Source organism: Cibotium barometz, chromosome 35, assembly GCF_041138505.1.
Source record: "Cibotium barometz isolate CiBa-2024 chromosome 35, ASM4113850v1, whole genome shotgun sequence".
In the NCBI taxonomy this organism is placed as follows: domain Eukaryota; kingdom Viridiplantae; phylum Streptophyta; class Polypodiopsida; order Cyatheales; family Cibotiaceae; genus Cibotium; species Cibotium barometz.
The window spans coordinates 27,438,869-27,461,650 of NC_141080.1; positions in this window are offsets into that span (position 1 = coordinate 27,438,869).

Here is a 22,782-nt window from a genome sequence, read left to right on the forward strand (position 1 = left end):
AATTTGGGTGTAGCTAGATCTCTTATAAATATTACAACTTTTATAGTAACTTTGTATGACACTTATTCTTCACTCTCATATGTGATTAAGAGCATCTAATTAAACCAAAATGGGGTGGTTAACATTTTTCCCTACTTGATCCAAATTTTATCCTCAAAATTATGGCTTGAATGTCTAGTCGTTGAGTTTGTATTGGTTATGGTTTCTACGTGACGAGCCTTTTAATAAGTATGCATATGAAGTATGGGGTGAGGTGTCCAAAGACCATTGTTGACCATATCTATGTTGGAAGTTACAGGGTTGTAGGAATGCGCGCGCGCACACACACACACACACACACACACACACACACACACACACACTGACACTGTGGAGAAGCTCAAGGGACCACACAATGAGATGATAGATAGATAATGAATGTGTGCCGTATAAAGATGAGAAGTATACCCCAAGATGGGTGTGTATTAGCATGGGGAAAAAACCTCCTAAAGAGGGAAAAATTACCTCGGCTGGTCCTAGTGTGTTCAAGACATCACTACCAAATATGGCTACAAATCCCTAGGAGTAATGATGTAAATAAGGGGTGAGATGGCACTAAAAGCGGATCTTTGGACTATAAGAGGGAACCTAGACTAATCCCCAAAGGGAAGTAATTTCAAAGCTTTGTGAAAAGCTTCAAACTTCTATCACTGAGAGAGAGTTTGTGAATAAATATGCCATGTTCTCTTGTGTTGGCACACATAAGCCACTGCGAAGCATCTCTCCCAGACATAATGATAAAGCATCTCAATGTTCTTTGTGCGAGTATGAAAAACTAGATTTCTCACAAACTACCATAGCACTCTGGTAGTGGCTAAGGACTCAACAATACCCAAACACACTCAACTGTAGTAGCTGTAAACATTGCTATGTATATAGCTTCACAGCTAGAAGTGGCCATAGTGGGTTGTTGGGCCATGAATACATGAATCACCAAGGAAAAAGCAAAAACCACTCGTGGAAACTCTTGTGTTGTAACATCTGGAGCCTAGTATAAGTTTGTAAATACATGTAGCTATGATTTACCCCCTTGGCTTCTTGGGATAGAACAATAAAATATAAAATATAAAAATAAATTAAATCAAATTAAATATGTATATATGTATGTATACATGTTTGTGTGTGTGCATGTGTGTATTTTTATTTACATTTATAAATACACATATATATGTCACACACACACACACACACACACACACACACACACGTGCGTGCGTGTGTGTGTGTCTGTGTCTATCTATACTATCTATTATTTATGTGTGTATGTGTGTATGTATGTATATGTGTGTGTGTGTGTGTGTGTGTGTGTGTGTGTGTATATTATGTGTGTGTGTGTATCTATTATGCACAAGTTTTTGGGGGGGTAGGGGACACCTGGCAGTTGGAAGAGGGCCAAGTGTTGGGGTAGGGGAAAGAGAGAAGGAGGTGTGATGGGGGAGGGGAGCCACATGTTAGGGGAGAGAGAGAGAGAGAGAGAGAGAGAGAGAGGAGTGGAGGCCACATATTTTGGGAAGGGGAGAGAGAGAGAGTGTAGGGGTATGTTGAGAGAAGAAATTTTAAATAAATAATGTAATAAAAAAATATAAATATATGTAATAAATAAGTATAACAATATAAAATACAAATATATACAATAACAAATATGTAAACATATAATAAGTAAGGATATTTAATAAATAAATATATTAAATCTATATATTATAATAGTGTTATATATATGAATATTTAATAATATATAAATATAAATAATAAAATTAAAGACATATATATAGTAAATATATAATAATGTATTATGAATATGATAATTTGATATAAATATAACACACTCACACACACATACATACGCATACACATAGTCACACGCGTGCATGTGGGGGAAGAGACAGTTGGAGAGAGAGAGAGAGAGAGAGAGAGAGAGAGAGAGAGAGAGAGAGGGAGATTGTATGTGTATGCGAGATGGGTGTGAGAAGAGAGAGAGTGTATGTGCATGTGTATATTGGTGAGTGAGGGGGTTATGCCTATGCATGTGATAGAGACATAGAAAGAATGCATGTAATAGAGAGAGACATAGATATATGTCTATGTGAGAGAATCACACATAGACACATGCACACACATGCCATACACACGTGTACATAAATACATATAAACACATACACACATATATACATACATTGGCATATACAAACACAAACACATACACACATACATACACACTCACTCACATATGCTTTGCACACACACACACACACATGCATGCATAGATGTATACACATATGCACACTTGCATACGCACATACATATGTATGTACATATGCATATAAACAAAAACGTGATATTGTTAGGCAACACGCTAGTCACCTACTTGTTCTTTCTATGTGTAACAAGATTCAACCTCCTATTCTAGTTTCTAGAATATTCAACCATGGTAATATGTACACGTGCACATGCTTCTGTGTTCATACATGCACAATCATATGCACACATGTGTGTACAACACTCTAAGCATGGATGTGGATGAGTGGGTGGGGGTGCATGCACGTGTGTGTGTGTGTGTGTGTGTGTGTGAGAGAGAGAGAGAGAGAGAGAGAGAGAGAGTCTTATATTGTTCAATAAAGAGAAATACATGTATTTAATATGTGTGTGTGTGTGTGTGTGTGTGTGTGTTGGGGGGGGGGGGTTGTACCTCATTAGAATACCAACATCATTTTTCATGGAGTTGGTATAAAAAAACAAATTATTATATGTAATGACTATTCACCTAAAAGAAATGCCTAGTGCCACCTAATTAGGATCTCCACTTCATTTTTCATCAAAAGTCAAATTATATACATAGCTTTAAAACACTAACTTGTGCAATAGCGTCATTATTAATTAATTTATGTACTAATTTATTTGAAACATTAATTTGGATTCAAAAAGTCAATTTCTATACATATGTTTGAAACATTAACTTGTGCAATGACATCATGTACATCTATATGGAGGTTTGACACCAATATGAGCCTTAATTGTGAAACAATTGCATGGTTTTATTATAAGATGAACATGGCATTAATTTAATGCACAAAAAATAAGTCATAGAAACTAGAGTTTTTTTAAATAAATTTTAATGAATAATATTCACCACCATTTCCTTTGTTGGTTTCTTCCTTGTTCTTTCCTTCTCTTAATATTATTTATATACCACTCATACTTTGTCACAAATTTCTTAAGCATAATTCTACCGAGGGTCATGGACCTTTTTCTCTCATATTTGAAATGATATTTAGCATAGTAATTGCATTATAATATTGTGTGATTATTCCCATCATATTTGAAATGATATTTAGCATAGTACTTGCATTATAATATTGTGCATGTTTTGGAGCTCCATCTTTATGCAAAGTGTATAAACATATCTCATGAACTTTGACCCCTCTTTAGAATCTCTTATGCACGCTCCACCCTTAGGACTTTCCTTTTCTTTTTCTTCATGCCATTCGATTAAGTTGTCTTTGAATTCAATGTTTATATTTATTCATTTGTGTCTTCGAATTCAACATTTGTATTTATTCATACCTCTCATATGGAGTAAAACTCTAATTAATTTATTCATTTATGCCTCCAATATGGAGTAAAAATCTAATTAATTAGACTTATAGTTGGTTGGAAATAAGAAGACATGCTAGATACCACCACATATGCTGCTATCAGATTCCTATTATAGCACTATAAACTGCTATCACTATGACTACTATATAGCACTCTCTGTTTTCTTGCTTTAAAGTAAGAAATATAAGCGCTAAAATAAGATGCAATCACACGTAAACTAATGGAGATAATCAGACATCAATGAATGAAGAAATATTTTTTGTATTAGTCAAGATAGACTTATGGGGGTGGAAGCATGGTAGCATGGTAAGATGGCCTTCTTTTTGTCCTTTTTAGCGCATTTAGATAGTGGACGCAAATCAGTTTTGAATCTAAAAGATGAATCGTATAAAAAGAAAAAAAGATGAATCGTATAAAAATAAAAAAATGAATCTAAAAGATGAATCGTATAAAAATAAAAAAATGTAGCATTTATCAATAGATGAATCGTATAAAAATAAAAAAATGTAGCATTTATCAATAGTCAATGCATTGAATGTTGCCTTCCCTTAATAGTTGTAAATTATAAAGACATTTCTTGTTTTCTTCACATCTTTACATGTGTCACTTGATATGCTCACATTGTTTACAATGTACATAGTTCCTCCTGGTTCTCCTACACTGAATGAAAGTAGTTTGTGTCTCTCTCCTTGTGTATCCTTGTCCCTTACTCATTTACCCTTGTGCTTATTTCCCTTTCATCATTGCAACCTTGTCCCTACTCCCATGCTTGTTCCACTCTCTCCTTGTATATCCTTGTCCCTTACCCACTTACCCCCATGCTTGTTTCCCTTTCACTATCATTCTTGTAGCCACATCTATTATATCTAGTAATATAATTTTCTTAGATCTATCTCTGTTATTCTATACAATTTGAGTTTTAAAACTTTGTGTTGTGAAAGATCCACTTCTTGTGAGTGTTCTCTTATATACATAACATGTTGTATTCTCTTACATGGGATGATTATCATCATCTATTTGATCCAAACCAAGTTTTGCAATAAAGTAGGTGACTTTTTAGAGGCATATGGATTGAGAAACCTTGGAGTCAATTCACAATAAATTTGAGGTGTACACAACATTAGCAAATTAAGATTGGCCATCAATTTTCACTTGCTCCAAACCGTAGCCACCAAGAAGGTTGGGTTTGTTATGGATTGGGCACATCCATGATAAACGTTGTGAACACCATAGAGCTATGGAGGCAGAGAAGAAAATATGGCAAAAGCAACAAGTATTCTCACCTTCAAATAAAAAAGAATTTGCAATCACGAATGTCAAGGTTGGTTCATACACTTTGGTCCACATCAAAGGCAACAAAATCATAAGTAGTGTAGATAAATTCTTGAATGAACTGAAGAACACTATTTCCCTTGAACATGCAAGTCGAGAATATCCAAGGTGGAAGGATTTTTCCATTGTGTGTCCAAACTACTATTAATCATAAGTAAGAGAAATGTTTGAATGAACTAAAAAGGACACTATTTCCCTTGAACATGCAAGTTGAGAATACCCAGGGTGCAGGGATTTTTCGACTGTGTCCAAACTACTATTAATCTTCAAGAAAAGTTGTCTTATTTACAAAATTATTTGCAGCATAGAGTAGAGCCAGATTATTTAGAGGAATCCAAACACCTCCGAATTGAAATTAAAGTGACCTCGGATCTTGTCAAAGGTCTAAATCCTAGTTTTCTTATGTTGGATTTCACAAACTTACAAGAAATATTCATAAATCAAAGGTGTATATAGCTTTCATGAGATTAGTATTGTCTTTCAGCTAGATGAAGAAGTCATAGAATTCTTTATGAATGCTATATGCCAAACTTTGGGTGGAGTTTAAACCAGTTAGCTTGTTGTTGAAATAAGTGCAAAGTCAACTTAGCCAAGCGTGGTGGTTACGTAGACCATCTAGCTATTCCAAACTCCATCTAAAATTTAACTCCATATAGTGGGTGCTAAAGTTTTTTAAGACTGCAAAATAGTAGTCATACTTGTTATATGACTAATGCAAAGGTCACATGGTTGCTACAAAATAGTAGTCGTACTTGTTATATGACTAATGCAAAGTCCACATGGTTTCTACATGACTATTATGTAACAATCATACTTGTTATATGACTAATGCAAACTCCACATGGTTTCTACATGATTACTATGTAAAAATCATTATAAGTCACACACATATTATAAAGCATGCATGTGGCTATATATAGTTGGTATCATAATAGTATTTTTCTTACTTTATGCTTGTTTATAGTAGTCATGCCTATTTATGACTGCTTGTTTATAGTAGTCATTCCCTATTTATGACTGCTTGTTTATAGTAGTCATGCCTATTTATAGTAGTCATTCCCTATTCATGACTACTTGTTTATAGTAGTCATTCCCTATTTATGGCTGCTTGTTTATAGTAGTCATTCCCTATTTATGACTGCTTGTTTATAGTAGTCATTCCCTATTTATGAGACTGCTTGTTTATAGTAGTCATTCCCTATTTATGACTGCTTGTTATAGTAGTCATTCCTATTTATGACTGCTATATAGTAAATAATTAGCAATCATTTGCTTGCTTACTTTATGCTTGTTTATAGTAGTCATGCCTATTTATGACTGCTATATAGTAAATAATTAGCAATTATTTGCATGCTTGTTTATAATAGCCATGCCTATTTATGACTGCTATATAGTAAATAATTAGCAATCATCTGCATGCTCCATGATTGCTTATGTTTTGGGTTGTTTTTTCCGTCTCTATAACTCACCTAGTCATAGAGATAACATAAACGAGCAACAATGGTCATGGCGGGGTAGTTACCTTGCTTCCAAGATCGGGTCTCTTGAAGCTATCCAAGCCTAACTGATGGTTTTACCAGATTCTCTCCCTCAAGCCCTCTCTTCCTCTTTATTCTTATTATAAAGGACCATAACAGGTAGTTGGTCCCATAAAATATATACCTGTAAAACAGTCCTCCATTTGAGGAAGCAACTGTCCTCAGTTGTGTAAGAAAAATGCTGAGAGAACAAGATTGTTGATTCCATAACTTGCAAGGTAAACTCAAAGGTCTGAACGTGGCTCAGAGGCATGAAGGCATGGCTCAGATGTTCTTATGGATGTGGAATACCAATCAAGAAAACTCGTGCGACACCAAATTTGGTGATTGTCACACTGATTATCAAATAAAAAATAACATGTACAAAAAGTTTAATATCAAAGAAAAATGATTACCATCTTCACACCACCACATAGGCGCGTTGTACATACACGCATACACGCATAGGATGGTAGAAGATAGAAGACATAAATGTGTCTAGAGTAAGTATATGAAACCAATCTAATGTCCCATACCACGCGTTGTACATACACGCATAGGATGGTAGAAGATAGAAGACATAAATGTGTCTGGAGTAAGTATATGAAACCAATCTAATGTCCCATACCACCAGATTAATTCCATAAATCACTTCCTTCATAATAGAAGTTTGAAGCGGACTTGCTTTTTTCACTTTTGGGGTATTGTTTTACATATTTATAACTATATCAAAATCCCTAAGGTTTGTACATATAAAAACCTTTGCCCAAATATAATTGCTATTGGGCCTTGTTACCTAAAATAACTTTGTGTACATTTGCACATATATTAATCTTGTGCTCACTTGCACATTCCATTAAGATGAATCCTGCACAAATTAAATTAAACATATTTTTGTACGATTATTAATTCATAAAAAATATGATAAAATATATACCTGTAACATAAGGACTTTCCTTTTCTTTTTCTTGATGCCATTACATTAAGTTGTCTTCTAATTCAATATTTATATGTATTCATTTGTGCCTCTCATATGGAGTAAACATATAATTAATAAGACTTATAGTTGTTTGGAAATAAGAAGACATGTTGATTTCTATCATAGCACTATAGATTACTATTAATGTGACTACTATATAGCACTCTTTGTTTTCTTACTTTAAAGTGTCTAGGATGTTGGATATTAATGCTTCATCCTCATATTGTATTGTCTAGGCATTGGGCTCATATTTATATGGCCTCCCATTGTGAGGAGTAGCCATGGTTGAGCAGCCTAGGTGCCCAACATCCCCATATTCACGTGGGAAGGTGGCTTATGAGGCTAGATGCTTTAGAGACGACTTGGATTAGATTTGGCACACAAATAGGCTACATGCTATACTAGACTATCCACACATGGAGTAGGCTTTACTCTCTTGGATACCCTGTGCTATCATTGCAAGGCCCGAAACGGGGCCCAAGATGAGAGGTGGGGAACATACTAACGTACTATGCATGCTGCATAGTATCAATTACATCTTTATGGGCTGAGACTACACTATAGACGGTGGCACCGAGTCTACACCATGGACCTACATGATCATGTTAGGTCTGCCCCATGTATACAAGTCTATATAGATATGTGGCCAGTCCCTTCTCCATACAGTTCATCACTTATCACTTGAGATTACTCCATGGCTTCTACTAGCATAAAACTTCTGTCTTAGCAATTCTAGATTACCCATTGCTCCCTTAATAAGAGCACATGGATGTGGGGACTTGCCATATATTGTATCACTTTAGTAATACATTATTCTTCTCTATTGTATCTCTGTTATTGTGAAATTTGAGTTTTAAAGTTTTATGCTGTGAAAGATCCTACTTCTTATGACTGTTCACTTGTACACATCACACATTGTATTCTATTACATGGGATGATTTTCATCATCTAGTTGATCCAAACCAAGTTCTGCTGGTAAGTAGCTTTTTAGAGGCATATGGATTGAGCAACCTCGGAGTCGATCCATAGTAAATTTGCGGTGCACGACATTATCAAGAAAGATTAGGTGTTATTTTTTACTTTCTCCAAACCATGCAACAACGAGAGAAAAGTAAAGGTCTATTATGTCAACTTAAAGTTTGAGGAGGAGCTTATCCTCCTACATCATAAAGTATATCAAGATGATGTGCCACAAAACAAGGAGGTGTTACAATATTTTGAAACGGGTTTGTATGGGAGAGGTGTACATCTCACAAAGAGCAGCCATGAAGATCGGGTTTGTTGTGGATTAGGCACGCTTACATCACATGATAGGATGACATGAAAAACGAATTTGTAATATCTATATTCTTATTATTAACCATAGACTATTCCTTTTCCATGTGGCCAAAGGAGAGGAGGGAGAGGGATAAGGGAGAGAGTGGAGAGATGATCCACACTGACCCTTTCCCAAATTGGAATTTTCTCATCTCAATTTTTGAAAAGAGAGTTGTCCCTTCTTACCTTGAGAGAAAAAATAGGGGCCTCCCTCTTAAAAGGTGAGCTTTATGATGAAAACTATAAAGTGTAGGTGTCTCTCTCTTTCTCTTTCGCATTGTAAAGAAAAAAGACATTATATGTAAGATGCATATATATAATATGTGTCTAAATATAATAAAGCTTAAGGTATGTTGAGAGAAGAAATTTTATGTTGAGAGAAGAAATTTTAAATAAATAATGTAATAAAAAAATATAAATATATGTAATAAATAAGTATAACAATATAAAATACAAATATATACAATAACAAATATGTAAACATATAATAAGTAAGGATATTTAATAAATAAATATATTAAATCTATATATTATAAATAGTGTTATATATATGAATATTTAATAATATATAAATATTTAATAATATATATGAATATTTAATAATATATATGAATATTTAATAATATATAAATATAAATAATAATATTAAAGATATATATATAGTAAATAATAATATTAAAGACATATATATAGTAAATATATAATAATGTATTATGAATATGATAATTTGATATAAATATAACACATTCACACACACATACGTACGCATACACATAGTCACACGCGTGCATGTGGGGGGAAGAGAGAGTTGGAGAGAGAGAGAGAGAGAGAGAGACAGAGAGAGAGAGAGAGAGAGAGAGAGAGAGAGAGAGAGAGAGAGAGAGAGAGAGAGAGATTGTATGTGTATGAGAGAATGTGTATGCGAGACGGGTGTGAGAAGAGAGAGAGTGTATTTGCATGTGTATATTGGTGAGTGAGGGTTGTGCCTATGCATGTGATAGATACATAGAAAGAATGCATGTAATAGAGAGAGACATAGATATATGTCTATGTGAGAAAATCACACATAGACACATGCACACACATGCCATACACACCTGTACATAAATACATATAAACACATACACACATACATACATACATAGGCATATACAAACACAAACACATACACACATACATACACACTCACTTACATATGCTTTGAACACACACACACACACACACACACACACACACACACATGCATGCATAGATGTATGCACATATGCACACTTGCATAACTCACATACATATGTATGTACATATGCATATAAACAAAAACGTGATATTGTTAGGCAACACGCTAGTCACCTACTTGTTCTTTCTATGTGTAACAAGATTCAACCTCCTATTCTAGTTTCTAGAATATTCAACCATGGTAATATGTACACGTGCACATGCTTCTGTGTTCATACATGCACAAGCATATGCACACATGTGTGTACACTCTGAGCATGGATGTGGATGAGTGGGCGGGGGTGCATGCACATGTGTGTGTGTGTGTGTGTGTGTGTGAGAGAGAGAGAGAGAGAGAGAGAGAGAGAGAGAGTCGTATATTGTTTAATAAAGAGAAATACATGTATTTAATGTGTGTGTGTGTGTGTGTGTGAGAGAGAGAGAGAGAGAGAGAGAGAGAGAGAGAGAGAGAGAGAGAGTCTTATATTGTTTAATAAAGAGAAATACATGTATTTAATGTGTGTGTGTGTGTGTGTGTGTGTGTGTGTGTGTGTGTGTTGGGGGGGTTGTACCTCATTAGAATACCAACATTATTTTTCATGGATTTGGTATAAAAAATTAAATTATTATATGTAATGACTATTCACCCAAAAGAAATGCCCACCACCTAATTAGGATCTCCACATCGCTTTTCATCAAAAGTCAAATTATATACATAGCTTTAAAACATTAACTTGTGCAATAGCGTCATTATTAATTAATTTATATACTAATTTATTTGAAACATTAATTTGGATTCAAAAAGTCAATTTCTATACATATCTTTGAAACATTAACTTGTGCAATGACATCATGTACATCTATGTGGAGGTTTGACACCAATATGAGCCTTAACTGTGAAAACAATTGCATGGTTTTATTATAAGATGAACATGGCAGTAATTTAATGCACAAAGAATAAGTCAAAGAAACTAGAGTTTTTTTAATAAATTTTAATGAATAATATTCACCACCATTTCCTTTGTTGGTTTCTTCCTTGTTCTTTTCTTCTCTTAATATTATTTATATACCACTCATACTTTGTCACAAATTTCTTAAGCATAATTCTACCGAGGGTCATGGACCTTTTTCTCTCATATTTGAAATGATATTTAACATAGTACTTGCATTATAATATTGTGTGATTATTCCTAGCATATTTGAAATGATATTTAGCATAGTACTTGCATTATAATATTGTGCATGTTTTGGAGCTCCCATCTTCATGCAAAGTGTATAAACATATCTCATGAACTTTGACCCCTCTTTAGAATCTCCTATGCACGCTCCACCCTTAGGACTTTCCTTTTCTTTTTCTTGATGCCATTCGATTAAGTTGCCTTTGAATTCAATGTTTATATTTATTCATTTGTGTCTTCGAATTCAACATTTGTATTTATTCATGCCTCTCATATGGAGTAAAACTCTAATTAATTTATTCATTTATGCCTCCGATATGGAGTAAAAATCTAATTAATTAGACTTATAGTTGGTGAGAGAATCTGGTAAAACCATCAGTTAGGCTTGGATAGCTTCAAGAGACTCGATCTTGGAAGCAAGGTAACTACCCCGCCATGACCATTGTTGCTCGTTTATGTTATCTCTATGACTAGGTGAGTTATAGAGAGAGGGCAAAAATGACCCAAAACATAAGCAGTCATAGAGCCATGCAAATGATTGCTAATTATTTACTATATAGCACTCATAAATAGGCATGACTACTATAAACAAGCATGCAAATTATTGCTAATTATTTACTATAGCAGTCATAAATAGGCATGACTACTATGAACAAGCATAAAGTATAAACATCATAAAGTAAGCAAGCAAATGATTGCTAATTATTTACTATATAGCAGTCATAAATAGGAATGACTACTATAAACAAGCAGTCATAAATAGGGAATGACTACCATAAACAAGCAGTCATAAATAGGGAATGACTACCATAAACAAGCAGTCATAAATAGGAATGACTACTATAAATAAGTAGTCATAAATAGGGAATGACTACTACAAACAAGCAGTCATAAATAGGGAATGACTACTATAAACAAGCAGTCATAAATAGGCATAACTACTACAAACAAGCAGTCATAACTACTACAAACAAGCAGTCATAACTACTATAAACAAGCATAAAGTAAGAAAAATACTATTATGTTAACAACTATATATAGCCACATGCATGCTTTATAATATGTGTGTGACTTACTATAATGATTTTTACATAGTAATCATGTAGAAACCATGTGGACTTTGCATTAGTCATATAACAAGTATGATTGTTACATAGTAGTCATATAACAAGTATGATTGTTACATAGTAGTCAGTAGAACATGTGGACTTTGTGTTAGTCATATAACAAGTACGACTACTATTTTGTAGCAACCAAGTGACCTTTGCATTAGTCATATAACAAGTATGACTACTATTTTGCAGTCTTAAAAAACTTTAGCACCCACTATATGGAGTTAAATTTTAGATGGAGTTTGGAATAGCTAGATGGTCCGCGTAACCACCACGCTTGGCTAAGTTGACTTTGCACTTGTTTCAACAACAAGCTAATTGGTTTAAACTCCACCCAAAGTTTGACATGTAGCATTCATAAAGAATTCTATGACTTCTTCATCTAGCTGAAAGATAATACTAATCTCGTGAAAGCTATATACACCTTTGATTTATGAATCTTTCTTATAAGTTTGTGAAATCCAACATAAGAAAACTAGGATTTAGACCTTTGAGAAGATCCTAGGTCACTTTACTTTCAATTCGGAGGTGTTTGGATTCCTCTAAATAATCTGGCTCTACTCTATGCTGTAAATAATTTTGTAAATAAGACAACTTTTCTTGAAGATTAATAGTAGTTTGGACACATAGTGGAAAAATCCCTGCACCCTGGGTATTCTCGACTTGCATGTTCAAGGGAAATAGTGTCCTTTAGTTCATTCCAACATTTCTCTACACTACTTATATGATTAATAGTAGTTTGGACACACAATGGAAAAATCCTTCCACCTTGGATATTCTCGACTTGCATGTTCAAGGGAAATAGTGTCCTTCAGTTCATTCAAGAATTTATCTACACTACTTACAATTTTGTTAACGCCTTTGATGTGGACGAAAGTGTATGAACCAACCTTGACATTCGCGATTGAAAATTCTTTTTTATTTGAAGGTGAGAATACTTTTTGCTTTTGCCATATTTTCTTCTCTGCCTCCATAGCTCTATGGTGTTCACAACGTTTATCATGGATGTGCCCAATCCATAACAAACCCAACCTTCTTGGTTACTCTTTGTGAGGATGTACATCTCTCCCATATAAAACCCTTTGCGAAATACTATGACACCTCCTTGTTTGGTGACACATCATCTTGATATACTTTATGATGTAGGAGGATAAGGTCCTAAAATTTTCTTTGTACATAATAGATCTTTAATTTTTTTCCCATTATTACATGGTTTGGAGCAAGTAAAAATTGATGGCCAATCTTAATTTGCTAATGTTGTGTACACCTCAAATTTATTGTGAATTGACTCCGAGGTTTCTCAATCCATATGCCTCTAAAAAGTCACCTGCTTTATGGCAAAACTTGGTTTGGATCAAATAGATGATGATAATCATCCCATGTAAGAGAATACATGTTGTGTATATAAGAGAACACTCACAAGGATCTTTCACAACACAAAGTTTTAAAACTCAAATTGTATAGAATAACAGAGATAGATCTAAGAAAATTATATTACTAGATATAATAGATGTGGCAAATAGATGTGGCTACAAGAATGACAGTGAAAGGGAAACAAGCATGGGGATAAGTGGGTAAGGGACAAGGATATACAAGGAGAGAGTGGAACAAGCATGGGAGTGGGGACAAGGTTGCAATGATGAAAGGGAAACAAGCACAAGGGTAAATGAGTAAGGGACAAGGATACACAAGGAGAGAGACACAAACTACTTTCATTCAGTGTAGGAGAACCCAATGTGAGCATATCAATGTGACACATGTAAAGATGTTAAGAAAACAAGAAATGTCTTTAAAATTTAAAACTATTTAGGGAAGGCAACATTCAATGCATTGACTATTGATAAATGCTACATTTTTTTATTTTTATATGATTTATCTTTTAGATTCAAAATTGCTTTGCGTCCACTATCTAAATGCGCTAAAAAGAACAAAAAGAAGGCCATCTTACCATGCTTCCACCCCCATAAGTCTATCTTGACTAATATAAAAAATATTTCCTCAGTCATTGATGTTTTATTATCTCCATTAGTTTTTACGTGTGATTGCATCTTATTTTAGCGCTTATATTTCTTACTTTAAAGCAAGAAAACAGAGAGTGCTATATAGTAGTCATAGTGATAGCAGTTTATAGTGCTATAATAGGAATCTGATAGCAGCATATGTGGTGGTATCTAGCATGTCTTCTTATTTCCAACCAACTATAAGCCTAATTAATTAGATTTTTACTCCATATTAGAGGCATAAATGAATAAATTAATTAGATTTTTACTCCATATGATGAGAGGCATGAATAAATATAAATGTTGAATTTGAAGACACAAATGAATAAATATAAACATTAAATTCAAAGACAACATAATCGAATGGCATGAAGAAAAAGAAAAGGAAAGTCCTAAGGGTGGGTGTCTTAAATATTGTTTCTTATATCTTTTCGAATGGTGAATTATATTATGAAGCCTAGAAGTCTACATGACAAATCGCATGTTCAAAGGCAAAGGTAAAGGTCTTAAGATGAAGGGGATGATGAAGATGAAGAGAATGATGATGATGAAGAGGATGATAATGATGAAGGGAAAAAAGTGTCAAAAAAGGATGCAACAAAGGGAAAAGGAAAGTCACTACAGCAGGAAGAGGACGACTCTGATACCTCTGACCTACATGATCATGTTAGGTCTGCCCCATGTATACAAGTCTATATAGATATGTGGTAGACCCTTCTCCACACAGTTCATCACTTATCACTTGAGATTACTCCCTAGCTTCTACTAGCATAAAACTTATATCTTAGCAATTCTAGATTACCCATTGAAGCTCCCTTTATAAGAGCACATGGGTGTGGGGACTTGCCATATATTGTATCACTTTAGTAATACATTATTCTTCTCTATTGTATCTTTGTTATTGTGAAATTTGAGTTTTAAAGTTTTATGCTGTGAAAGATCCTACTTCTTATGACTATTCACTTATATACATCACACATTGTATTCTATTACATTAGATGATTTTCATCATCTAGTTGATCCAAACCAAGTTCTGCTAGTAAGCAGCTTTTTAGAGGCATATGGATTGAGCAACCTCGGAGTCGATCCATGGTAAATTTGCGGTGCACACGACATTATCAAGAAAGATTAGGTGTTATTTTTTACTTTCTCCAAACCATGCAACAACGAGAAAAAAGTAAAGGTCTATTATGTCAACTTAAAGTTTGAGGAGGAGCTTATCCTCCTACATCATAAAGTATATCAAGATGATGTGCCACCAAACAAGGAGGTGTTACAATATTTTGAAATGGGTTTTTATGGGAGAGGTGTACATCTCACAAAGAGCAGCCCATGAAGGCCGGGTTTGTTGTGGATTAGGCACTCTTACATCACATGATAGGATGACATGAAAAAAGAATTTGTAATATCTATATTCTTATTATTAAACACAAGCTATTCCTTTTCCACCTGGCCAAAGGAGAGGAGCGAGAGGGCTAAGGGAGAAAGTGGAGAGATGATTCACATTGACCCTTTCCCAAATTGGATTTTCCTCATCTCAAGTTTTAAAAAGAGAGTTGTCCCTTCTTACCTTGAGAGAAAAAATAGGGGCCTCCCTCTTAAAACACCCGGTGAGCTTTATGATGAAAACTATAAAGTGTGTAGGTGTCTCTCTCTCTCTCTTTCACACTGTAAAGAAAAAAGACATTATATGCAAGATGCATAAATATAATATGTGTCTAAATATAATAAAGCTTAATATTATACATTTATGTGGAAGAGAGAGAGAGAGAGAGAGAGAGAGAGAGAGAGAGAGAGAGAGAGAGAGAGAGAGAGAGATGTGTGAGTGAGGGTTGTGCCTATGCATGTGATAGAGACATAGAAAGAATGCATGTAATAGAGAGAGACATAGATATATGTCTATGTGGGAGAATCACACATAGACACATGCACACACATGCCATACACACCTGCACATAAATACATATAAACATATACACACATACATACATACATAGGCATATACAAACACAAACACATACATACATACATAGGCATATACAAACACAAACACATACACACATACATACGCACTCACTTACATATGCTTTGCACCCACCCACCCACACATGCATGCATAGATGTATACACATATGCACACTTGCATACGCACATACATGTGTATGTACATATGCATATAAACAAAAACGTGATATTGTTAGGCAACACGCTAGTCACCTACTTGTTCTTTCTATGTGTAACAAGATTCAACCTCCTATTCTAGTTTCTAGAATATTCAACCATGGTATTATGTACACGTGCACATGCTTCTGTGTGCATACATGCATAAGCATATGCACACATGTGTGTACACTCTGAGCATGGATGTGGATGAGTGGATGGGGGTGCATGCACGTGTGTGTGTGTGTGTGTGTGTGTGTGTGTGTGAGAGAGAGAGAGAGAGAGAGAGAGAGAGAGAGAGAGAGAGAGAGTGTGTGTGTGAGTGAGAGAGAGTCTTATATTGTTCAATAAAGAGAAATACATGTACCTAATATGTGTGTGTGTGTGTGTGTGTGTGTGTGTGTGTGTGTTGGGGGGGTTGTACCTCATTAGAATACTAACATCATTTTTCATGGATTTTGTATAAAAAATCAAATTATTATATGTAATGAGGTGACTATTCACCCAAAAGAAAAGCCACCACCTAATTAGGATCTCCACATCATTTTTCATCAAAAGTCAAATTATATACATAGCTTTAAAACATTAACTTGTGCAATAGCGTCATTATTAATTAATTTATGTACTAATTTATTTGAAACATTAATTTGGATTCAAAAAGTCAATTTTTATACATATCTTTGAAACATTAACTTGTGCAATGACATCATGTACATCTATGTGGAGGTTTGACACCAATATGAGCCTTCACTATGAAAACAATTGCTTGGTTTTATTATAAGATAAACATGGCAATGCACAAAAAATAAGTCATAGAAAATAGAGTTTTTTTAATAAATTTTAATGAATAATATTCACCACCATTTCCTTTGTTGGTTTCTTCCTTGTTCTTTCCTTCTCTTAATATTATTTATATACCACTCATACTTTGTCACAAATTTCTTAAGCATAATTCTACCGAGGGTCATGGAACTTTTTCTCTCATATTTGAAATGATATTTAGCATAGTACTTGCATTATAATATTGTGTGATTATTCGCATCATATTTGAAATGATATTTAAACATAGTACTTGCATTTATAATATTGTGCATGTTTTAGAGCTCCCATCTTTATGCAAAGTGTATAAACATATCTCATGAACTTTGACCCCTCTTTAGTTATCTAATTGTATAGTTCATACCATGGTTGATTACTTTACTTTATAAGCCCGAGTATACATCTCCTTGTCACTCTTGGAAAATTTACCACATGGAAAGTCAAGGAACAATGGGCATCTCTTGTATATCTCTACATCCCAAAGGTCTCAAAGTTGCTACTGTGTATACATAATGCTTTCATGTTTTAGATTGCGCTATTCTATTAAGATTGCAGGCACATTTGCAATAACAGATCTCTCTGCATGGCACTTACAAATCCATCTACATGTTATTGCATCCATTTAGTTTACAAATATAAGAGTACAACCAAGTAGTAAGTACGCTTTATTGAATGTTACGCATCTGAACACAGCACGCGTGGTAGCCTTCACAATAGCAGGGTTCGAAGTCATCAAGGAATGTATCTGAAAAATTACCTTGTACTTTTTTGATATTTCTACAAGGACGGTTACACCCTGTGCTCCAATCTCATGCCATATGACTTCTCTTCGAAGCCAATCCTTGAATAAACTTGCATTTGCTACATTGCCATTGAAATTGTTATTCAAACAAAATAGAGTATTTTTTAAATATCAAGAAGATAGGAAAAGTTATTCTTACATACTTTTAGGGATTTGTGAATCCTTCTGCCTCTACAAATCGCCATCAATCAAAATATTCAAAATTTGTGCTTTGTGGTCATTTGGCAATGAGCTAGCAGCAGCCAAACTATATAGCCTATCCTCTGTCAAACAATCCAGTTTCTCATCCCAATTAACTTTCACTAGTCATCTGCAACACAAGACCATAATTAAACCGCAACATTAAAACCAATAGACAGAGGAAATAGTGTAGGATTTCAGCTGCCTTGTAGCATGCCTCCACTTTCTTTCAATAGACAGAGGAAATAGTATAGGATTTCTTACTCAAAGAAACCTTCCCCTTGTGCAGAGGGTTTGCAATCACTGCCAGCCAGCTGCCTTGTAGCATGCCTCCACTTTCTTTCATCTTTATAAAATGCCTTTCTCTATCTCTCTTCAACCTCTTGTGGAGACAAACTATCTTCTAGGGGGTCAATATCTTGGGTGGCTTGTGAGGTACTCATCCTATTATTCACGAATTGCAACATTAGTGGATGATATACAAATGTTTATTATATATTTCAAGTGTCTAAAGATTAAAAGTTTACCTGGAATATTATTTGGGAAAGTTTCGAAAGCTCGTAGTTATACCAAGATGGGCGGCCCTTTTTTTTTGTGTCGAGGCATGCTTGTCCATCCATGCCTTGTTCATCTCTCTAGTGTGCTTCATAATTGCTTCTTTGTTTGCCAGCCCAAGTGCCCTAATGAGGCACACTTTGTCCACAAGAGAATAAGAAACATAGCCCACTTCATTCCTACGGCAACAATAAAATTTAAGGTTATGATGAAAGATTGAAATATAGTACGTCGAATATTCCTAATTCAAAAAGTCTTAAAACATATATTCTCTTATCTGTTTAAGCAAGCGATTACTGTGAGAACCTCCCCCTCACTATCCTCATCATAGGCAGTTTAAGTAGACTCACGCCTCCATCCATGCCACAACTCGATCATTGTCCTCTCGCACATTGTCCTCTCACACATACAACATCTTGTCGCTCATGAATTCCCACTTTGTGCCTTTGATCATATTCTTAAACTCCTCGTTTTTCAATCGCCAGATGTCATCCCATGCAATACCATCATCTTGAGTCACTTCTCTAACAGGATTACGAGATGAGGAGATGGAGCAAACGAACCTCCATCTATCGGTAACATAGCCATTCATATAAAATTTCCTTGCAAGCTTCTTGTATCTAAACTGCACTCTTCGTATAGAGGATGTTGGTACAAGTCTGCACAAGGGAATAGGTGGCAAAGGAGTGGATTTCACCACCTCCAATGCACACACACGCGCGTGCGCACGTTATGCTTGGTAATCCAATTGATACCTTATGTAAGATTTGATAAAAAGTGGTTAACAAATACCTTCACTCTATTAAGACTGTCTTGTAGGAGTTCTAATTGCAAGCAAGTAGGAGTCACCATGAAACTCTCTTCATTCTCGCCTTCTTTTTCAATTGCCTCGTCCACCTCTCCTACTTCCTTAGTTTCTTTAAAATTTTTAAACAAGCATCTTTCTTTGAAGACTTAGCAACTTGACTTTGATTCCTTCGTGGAGGATTCCAATCATAATCTTTCTCTTGCACTTTCTTCCTCTTCTTGGTACTTATCACTTCTTGGCTTTGTTGCCTGGCAAGTGAGCTCTTTACACATTTTGCATGCTTTGGATGTGGGGTTTCCTTTGATGTGTTTGTAATAATCTAAACACATCGACATATACAAGACAAATTTCTCTCTAAAAAAACTCTAAAAAGAGCATAATTGAAAAAATGGAGAGAGATAAAATAAGACTTACACAATCTTTGGCTGGCCACATAATGATGTATCCTTTGGTTTGATTTAACTTGTTGATATCACCATCTTCTAGGGGAAAAGAAAGAGAAACTTTTCCCACTTCAATATCTTCTATCAACACGCCAACATGACCATATGGCAAACCAATTCCATCGACAGTATCCATGGTGGGGTCTACATGCAAAACAATCCCAGTAGCTACCTTAGTATCACTGAACATCAAGGATACTTGTGTCCCTCTTTGAAATTGGGGAGACGCCGTGATGAGGAGGAACACAGAAGGAGAATAAACAAGAAAGAAAGAGTCTTAAAAGATATAAGAAAGCAAAAGATAAAAATAGAACAAAAAAGCAATGAATAGAGGTGATATAAAAAGAGGGATAGGTATAAATAGAGGTGATATAAAAAGAGGGATAGATATAAATAGAGGTTTTAAAATTAGGGTTTTGAAAGAAGAGAAAAAATAATTAAAAAAAGAGAAGAGAAAAAGGTATAGAGAGAGACGAAAAAAGAGAGTGAAGAAAGAGATGGTGAGAGAGAGAAAGAGAGAAAGCTTAGGATTTAGAAAAGTAGAGAATCTCTGAGAGAGAGAGAGAGGACAAGGCTATGTGAGAGTGTTTTTAAATAGAGAGAGGACAAGGCTATATGAGAGTGTTTTTAAATAGAGGGAAAGAGTTTTGCTTTTAAGGAGAGGGAAAAGAAAAAAAAAATTATGTTTTGGGAAGGAAAAAAAAGTTGTTTTGAAAAGAGAGAGAAGGGTTTTGTTTGGGGGGAGGAAGGAAAGCGTTTTGTTTTGGGGGGAGGAAGAGAGCGCTTTGTTTTTTTAGGGGGGGAGGAGGGGGAGCACATTTTGAATTTGGGGAGAGAGAGAGAGAGAGAGAGAGAGAGAGAGAGAGAGAGAGAGAGAGAGAGAGAGAGAGAGAGAGAATGCGTGGAACACATGTTATTTTGAAGGGTGCAGAGAGTGCGTTATTTGGGGAGAGGGAGAGAGGGAGAGAGAGAGCGTTATTTGGGGCGGGTGCCCCACCACTAACGGTGACATCCCACTAAGTGTGACCCGGTTACCCTTAGTGGGCAAGCTTGCCACTAAGGTTGATGTCGCCCTTACTGGGGGCAAGCCCAACTTTCCCACTAAGGGTGACAGGCTCCCATTTTTTACTTAGTTTGTAAAATAAGAGAGTCTTGATGGTGCCATGTAGCCATGGGATCTTGATAAAAAACAAGTGGTAACTATGGACCTCCTTTACATTCTCTTGATCAATTTAAAGCATCTACAAAACCTTAAAAAAAATTGAAGTTCAAGACATATTTATGTATCTTGAATTCGTTGTTATTATTTTGTTGTCTGTTTATGAGATGGTTTTTTGAGAGCTTATGTGTTTCTGAGCTAGTTTTCTGATAGCTTTTCTTGCCATGGAGAACATTTCTTTTCACATTTTTGTGGGAGGTTTGGAGAGTGATCCTATTGTTGGAACTGTACAGGGTCGTTATTATGTTACTAAAGCTGATGATTTTGATGGAATATTATGTCCTCACTCTGGATTGAAATTTTTTGCAATCAAACCACAAGATGATGGTGTAGAACATCTTATACCTATCCAGACAGCTAGACTCGCTAGAGAGGAACCATGTTATATCTTTGATAAAGTTATAACAATAGAATACCTTGTTATTCCAATAACAAGGTATTCCAATAACAGGAGAGTCAACACCACCACAAGATGATGGTGTAGAACATCTTATACCTATCCAGATAGCTAGACTCGCTAGAGAGGAACCATGTTATATCTTTGATAAAGATATAACAATAGAATACCTTGTTATTCCAATAACAGGAGAGTCAAGCAACACTACAGCAAGCACCCCAAAAGAAGTTATTATTAACCTTATAATAGGAGATTCTCCCACATGTACACCACTTCAGAAGAGTGTGGTCAAATACTTATTGTCTGAGGAATCTCATGCTCATGTTCTTCGTAGATTGTTATTATTAGCAGGCACACATATTGAGAAAGTAGAGGAGATTCCTCAAATCTAGAATGGTAATGTGGCTTTTGAGTTGCCAAATGTACATGATCCTTCAGCCTCTCCAGTGCAAGGAATGGAGCAAGCACATGATGGCCATTGTTGGGTGAAACCTGCAGAGAGTCATGTGAAGTTTCCTAGGGTTGTACGAAAGAGTTCTTGTGGAGGCTTATTTGAATACACTTATGCCTTCTTGTGTGGAAGCAGAACTATGAACGGCACACCGAATACAACATCATGGATTGGTAAGCTTATTGTCTTGGCTTCATTTCAGTAAACTTTGATTTATAAGAGTATTTATTAGAAGTTTGTAATTTTTCACATAATAGGATAGCTCACACAAAAACTTCCATCTTTGGGCTTAACAACGGAGGAATATGGATCGCTAGCTTGTTTCTACTGCAAGAACAAACCTGAATATAGAAGAATGTGTAGTGCTATGGTGTGCTATTGTATGCCTGGCTGATCCACATATGTCGATTTTGATGATACATCAAGGGGAACATTTGCATGAGGTGCAAAGGGGCACATAAAGGCAGGCATTGCAAAAGATAAGAGAACTTATGCAAGAGGCACTTTGAGAGGTTGCTACAAGTGGTCCAAGGAAGGTACAAATGGATATCACCAAACAACTTGTATTGGGTGCAGTTGTCATCAAGAAAAGCAGACGAAGAATCAACCAAATATTAACAACATGGAGTTGTCACTATTATTAGAACACATGCATCCCCTAATTC